The sequence below is a fragment of the Rhinoraja longicauda genome, chromosome 19, assembly GCF_053455715.1.
Source record: "Rhinoraja longicauda isolate Sanriku21f chromosome 19, sRhiLon1.1, whole genome shotgun sequence".
Classification (NCBI taxonomy): domain Eukaryota; kingdom Metazoa; phylum Chordata; class Chondrichthyes; order Rajiformes; family Arhynchobatidae; genus Rhinoraja; species Rhinoraja longicauda.
In genome coordinates, this window is record NC_135971.1 from 7,829,724 (window position 1) to 7,836,874 (window position 7,151).

Sequence of the window (7,151 nt, forward strand, 5' to 3'; positions counted from 1 at the left end):
TCTCCCAGGTTTCTTCCTTTAGAACCAGATTACCTTCCCTTTCCCATTTCTGTTTTACATACAGTGAGTTGCCTTTTCTCTGCCGTAAACCCTTGTATAATTTTGAGATGGTTTTCTGTTTTGAGCCTCCATGGTAAGCATCAATAAATACATTTAACAAAATATTATCCCATTTTACTTCTGCACATTCCTTTTGTATTTGATCTATATAATGGCGAATTTGAAGGTATCTATAGAAATCATCATTATTCAAAACAAATTGCCTCTTCAGATTCTCAAAGCTGTTCATAGACCCCTTATGTAAAAATGTGCAATATGATGTCAAACCTTGAGAACTCCATCTTTTAAAACTAGTGTCCTGTCTTTTTGGTACAAAATCTGGATCAAACGTGCACCATCTCAAAACCTTCACAGCATCCCTCAGATGATTTTGGGTAACGACCTTATTCCATACCTTAAGTGATAATCGAATCCATGAGTTTCCCAAATTAATTAACTTATTTGTTAACTCCTTATCTCCGATTGCAGCCTGAATCGGAAATTCCTCTGTTATAGCAATCTCAATCTCCTTCCATCTAACACAATAGTCGGGGTTGCACCAATAAATTAATGTTCTCAGCTGAGCAGCTGCATAATAGTCTTTCAAGCACGGGAGTGCAACCCCACCTTTATTTTTGGTCAGTTGTAACCCCTGGTATCTGATTCTTGGTCTTTGTCCCTGCCAAATATACCTCGAGATTTGTTTATCCCATTCTTGAAATTGTTGGTCTGATATATCTAGTGGAAGTGATTGATAGAGATACAACAGCCTCGGTAACATAACCATTTTGACCGATTCAATACGAGATCCAAAATTAAGATAAGGTATTAGGTCCCACCTCCTAATGTCTTCCCTGATCTTATTGTTCAATGGGAGGTAGTTAAGCAAGTGCAGTTTAGTCAGATCTATTGGAATGTTTATTCCCAGATATCTCATGGATTCAGCATCCCACCTCAAATTAAACTTTTCCCTTACTTTTACTGAGGGGCTATATTTGAAACTAAGAATTTGTGTTTTGATAACATTTAACTTATAGCCAGAGAAGGATCCATATCGTTCCAAAACATAAAATAACTGTAACAAAGACTGTTCAGGGTCTGACAAATATACCAATACGTCATCAGCAAATAAAGAAATCTTTTGTTCCCCTCCTTTCATTACTATTCCTTTGATATTATTATTCTGGATAATCCACTGACTCAAAGGTTCGATAAAAACCGCAAATAAAAGGGGGCTGATTGGACATCCCTGTCTTGTTCCTCTTTCTAGCAAAAATGGTTTTGAAACTACTCCGTTAATTTTAATTCTTGCACTTGGGCTATCATAAAGAGCCTGTATTGTTTTAATAAAAGTATTGTGAAATCCAAATCTATCTAAAACTCTAAGCAAAAAAGACCAATTTACACAATCAAAAGCTTTTTCAGCATCTAACCCAACTAGAACTGCTTCTAAGTTAAATTTTGTTATGTGGTCAATTATGTGCAATGTCCTTCTAATGTTGTCCTCGAACAAACCCTGTCTGATCCAGGCTAATAACACTCTAATCGTTTGGCTAGTATGTGAGTAAAAATTTTGTAATCCTGGTTGAGTACGCTCACTGGCCTAAAATTACTGCATACAGATTTATCTTTTCCCTCTTTCGGAATCAATGAGATTACTGTCTCCTTCCAGGAGGGGGGTATTACGTTCTCTTTGAGAACCCAATTGAAAGTGCGTTGTAACGTAGGGACCAATGAGTCCACCATTACCCGGTACCATTCTGAAGGGAACCCGTCTGGGCCCGGGGCCTTATTTGGTTTAAGATGTACTAGAGCAGACCTAACTTCTTTCTCTGTTATTTCAGCTACAAGGGACTTATTCTGTTCACTGGTCAATTTTGGCAAATGAATCTCATTAAAGAAATCCTCCATTTTCTCCCCACTGATTTGAGGTTGTAGATATAATCTTTTGAAATATATATCAAAACAATTTTGTATTTCCTTCAATTTATAGTGTGTAAAATTAGTTACAGGGTGTTTTATTTTATGAATTGTGTTCTCTGCCTGTTGTTTTTTTAGTTTATTGGCTAATAATTTACTGGCTTTTCCTCCCCCATCATAATATTTCTGTTTTACAAAAATCAACTTTTTTTCTATATCTTTTGTATAAATATCATTTATTTCATCCTTCTTCTTCACAAGTAGTTCTCGGATTTTTTTATCATTTGTATCCTTATGGTTTTGTTCCAGTTGTTTCAGTTCCACTTGCAGCCGATCTAACTTTTCATGTCTAGCTTTCTTTATGTGAGCACTGTATCCTATTATCTTGCCCCGAAGCACCGCTTTACATGCATCCCACAGTATCAGAGGTGAAACTTCGTCATTGTCATTTAGTTCCAGATACTCTGTAATATCGTTCTTAATCTGTTCTTTCATATGAGTCAGTACATATGTATTTAATCTCCATAAAGTGTCTCTTTGATACCGATCAAGAAGTAGTTTTAAATACACAGGACTATGATCTGAAAGGTCCATGCTCCCCACCTCGCAGCTTACAACCCTATGAAGGTCTTTTCCAAAGGTAAGAAAATAATCAATCCGAGAATATGCCAAATGTGGATAAGAAAAATATTTGTAGTCTCGTTTTGACAAATTTAGTTCTCTCCATACATCAATTAATCCAATATCCTTCATTGCCAAATTAAAATTTTTATTTATCAATTTCGGCTGAGCTATATGAACATTCGAAGAGACCAGTTTAGGATTTAATCTAACATTAAGATCCCCACCGCAGATTAATACACCCTGGGTTTCAGATATTATCAAATCAAACACTTGTTTAAAAAATTTCCAATCCGAGTTGGGAGGAGCGTAAATATTTAACAGAGTAACCAATGAGCTGCCTAAATTATCTCTCATGAAGATATATCTCCCCTCTGGATCTCTCTTTTCAAAGGTGGGATCAAAACTTATATTGCTAGAGATTAATATTGCCACCCCCCTCCTATGAACAGCACTATATGATGAGGAGTACTGATGTTTAAAGCCCAGTCGTTTTAGTTTAGCATGCTCTGTTTCAGACAGGTGTGTTTCTTGTAGAAAGGCCACCTCGACTCTCTCTTTATTTTGGTTAATATCTTGCTTCTCTTAATAGGATTGATAAGGCCATTCACATTATAAGTTACTATTTTAACTGCTTGCATTTAGTGTCCAATAAGTAGAAGAAATAAAAGTATATAAACCATACCAGCTCCAGTATCCATGCACGAAACAGCCCCCAAAAAACAACTACAGGACAAAAACACAATAATAACACTAAAGTAAATAAACGGACTTCCAACTGTGGGGTCCTGATTTTGACCCTATTAAAGCCCTGATGGTGAGAGGGCTTTGAGGTGTTGCCTCTCCCCCTGACAGGTGGGAGAGGGCCGTCTTCTAACGGTGGCTCTTCCGTTCCAAAGCTGTCCATCTATCCGGCTACCCGGTTAGAAGAGTCCACCCGACATATACGTAATATCCGTGTTCATAGCCTATACCATGCTCGTTTAATGTAACGAGTAAAAACAAGGCCTTAAAGTCTGTCCTCCGATGGGAGACGGGTCCTGAAACTCCCCAACATCAAAACTCGACTCACCCGCTTCCTTTGGTCACCTCTGCCGTTCGAACCTTTCGGTTCAGTCATTATCCCGAGTCCTGGCGTCTAAAAGCCTGTAACTTTTCCTTGAAATCCACTTTCCTGACCATTCTCTCCCGGTTCCCCGGTCTCCCGGCACTACGCCACGTGAGATGCTGGATCCGCTCCAAAAGGGACTCCGGGTGTTTGATGACCGACATTGGGAGTCCCCTCTTCGCCATATCCTCCGTCGCCTCCTCCGCCGATCCATATACCACTGTTCCCTCCTGGTAGAAAACTCTTAACTTGGCCGGAAATGGAGTTTGAAATCTGATTTTCTTCTCCTTCAGGATTCTTTTCGCTTCAGTGTATTCCCTCCGTTTTTTTAACACATCTGGCGCATAATCGTGATCCAGGTTAACTCTCTTCTCGAGGTATTGAAATCCTCTATTCTGCCAGGCCAGTCTAAGCAGCTCCTCTTTCATCCTGTAACTTGACAACTTGGCCACCATGGACCTCGGTCGGGCATCCCCGGGCGGCTTCGACATCAGAGCTCGGTGCGCTCTCTCTACCCGTAGTTTAAAGGCGGCCGGAAGCCCCAGTCCTTCCCTCAACAAACTTTCCACAAAATCCACCATTGACGGGGAGTTCTCCTCTGCTCCCTCTTTAACTCCATGAATTCGGATATTTTCACGTCTGGAGCGGCTCTCTATATCCGTCAATTTGGCATCTAGGTATATTTGGAGTTGCAGCAGCTCCGTCACCACGTCCTCTGCCACCTGTAGCCTGTTTTCAGCCGCGTCAATCCTCTCTTCCGCCTCCCCGATTCTGGTGTTCGTCTTAGTAATTTCTTCCCGAATTCCGTTCAGCTGCTCACTATTGTCCTTTCTAAACTCTCTCAACTCTTTCAGTATGAGGCTGAGGTCCGCTCTCTCTCGTTCCTTATCTGGGTGCATTTGCTTATCATCGTCCTCCCTTGCACTGCTAGCTGAGGAGGCTCGGCTAGGCCCCCACCCCCTCACCGTCGAAAAACTCCATCCGCGTCGACTTTTTACTCTTTCCTCTAGGCATAATCCTGACCCACAATATTTACGAAACTGCCACAAAAGTTTTGGAAATATTCGAGTTGTAGTGGGTAAATATTAACTCAAAATGTCGGGGCTCGTTCAACCGGAAGTCCCAGTCTTTCATCATAAGTCCCAGTCTTTCATCATACGTCTGTCCCGCCATCCCGGAAATTAACCTGGTGAACCTACGCTGCACTCTGGCAATAGCAATAATGTCCTTCCTCAAATTAGGAGAACAAACTTGCACACAATACTCCTCCAGGTGTGGTCTCGCCAGGGCCCTGTACAACTGCAGCAGGACCTCCTTGCTCAACTCAAATCCTCTCGTAATGAAGGCAACATCCCATTGCCTTTCTTATTGGTTGTTGGACATTTACCGGGGCGTAGCGGGGTGAGGGGGTGAGGGGGAGGGGTCGTGATCGGGGCTTAGGTCGAGAGAACGAGCAGATTTGGACACCGTCCGGAGAGCAGCGCCGGTGACAAGAACGCAATCTAGGAGGACGAGGAAAAGGCGAAAGAAACAAGGAGGCGGACAAGCTGAAGAAGGGTCCCAATCTGAAACCTCGTCTGTCCAGTTCCCTCTACAGACGCTGTCCGACTCACTGAGTTACTCCAGCACTTTGTCTTTTGTTGAAGATTCCAGCATCTGCAGTCTCTTGTGACTACAAAGACACCGAGTTCCGATTTCCTCTTTAACTTGGGATAATAAATGCTTTTGATATTAGCGTTAATTATCCTTTCAGATCGAAAGCCGCGCTGAACTACTGCCCTATCTCATTGGTGACGCTCGGACGATCCTTGATCGGACTTGATCCAATCTGAAGAAGGGTCTCGACCCGAAACGTCACCCATTCCTTCCCTCCGAGATGCTGCCTGACCCGCTGAGTTACTCTAGCATTTTGTGTTTACATTCGATTTAAACCAGCATCTGCAGATTTTATTTCCTACACTTGATCGGACTTTGTTGGCTTTAACTTGGACTAAATGGTTATTCCCTTATCATGTTCATCTGCAACTGAACCAGCCTCTCACCAACTGGAAAGCGGCCCTGAACGACCATTTGCCTCTTTGGAGACCCTCGGACTATCTTTAATCGGACTTTACTGGACTTTATCTTGCACTAAACGTTACTCTCTTTATCGTTTACGTGTGCACTGTGAACGGCTCGATTGTAATCATGTGCAGTCTTTACCTAAGAACACTGAAGAAGTCTGGTCTACCCCAACAGCTGCTGACGACGTTCTACCGCTGCACCATAGAGAGCATCCTAACACATGGCATCCCTGTGTGGTACCTCAGCTGCACGGAGGCAGAAAGGAAAGCTCTTCAGCGAGTAGTCCATAGAGCTCAGAGGACCATCGGAACACAGCTACCAGCCTTGGAGGGCATCTACAACATACGATGCCTCAGAAAAGCCACCAGCATCCACAAAGACTCTTCACTCCCCTGCAACAGTCTGTTCGAACTTCTACCATCGGGCAGACGATACAAGGCCTTCTACGCCCGCACCTCCAGACTCAGGAACAGCTTCATCCCCAGGGCCATAGCTGCTATGAACCGGCCCTGCTGAGCCGGATGGTCACATCGCACAGTGATCCGGCACAGATCTACTTGCACTTTATTCTGTTTTAAAACTGTTACAATTTGTCTCGTTGGGCAGTTGTTGTTTAAATGAATTAAATTATTTCATCGTATGAGAGGCGCATTCCCAATCTCGTTGTACCCCTGTACAATGACTGCAAAGATATATTGTATTGTATTGCAAGATAATATAAGAAAATAACTACAGATGCTGGTACAAATCGATTTTTTCACAAAATGCTGGAGTAACTCAGCAGGTCAGGCAGCATCTCGGGAGAGAAGGAATGGGTGACGTTTCGGGTCGAGACCCTTCTTCAGACTGATGTCAGGGGGGCGGGACAAATGAAGGATATAGGTGGAGACAGGAAGATAGAGGGAGATCTGGGAAGGGGGAGGGGAAGTGAGGGACAGAGGGACTATCTAAAGTTGGAGATGTAATGTTAAAATTGTACAGGGCATTGGTGAGGCCGAATCTGGAGTATGGTGTGCAGTTCTGGTGGCCAAATTATAGGAAGGATGTCGACAAAATGGAGAGGGTACAGAGGAGATTTACTAGAATGTTGCCTGGGTTTCAGCACTTAAGCTACAGAGAGAGGTTGAACAGGTTGGGTCTTTATTCTTTGGAGCGTAGAAGGTTGAGGGGGGACTTGATAGAGGTTTTTAAAATTTTAAGAGCAACGGACAGAGTTGACGTGGGTAGGCTTTTCCCTTTGAGAGTGGGGAAGATTCCAACAAGGGGACATAGCTTCAGAATTGAGGGACAAAAGTTTAGGGGTAACATGAGGGGTAACTTCTTTACTCAGAGGGTGGTGGCTGTATGGAATGGGCTTCCGGTGGAAGTGGTGGAGGCAGGCTCGATTTTATTATTTAAG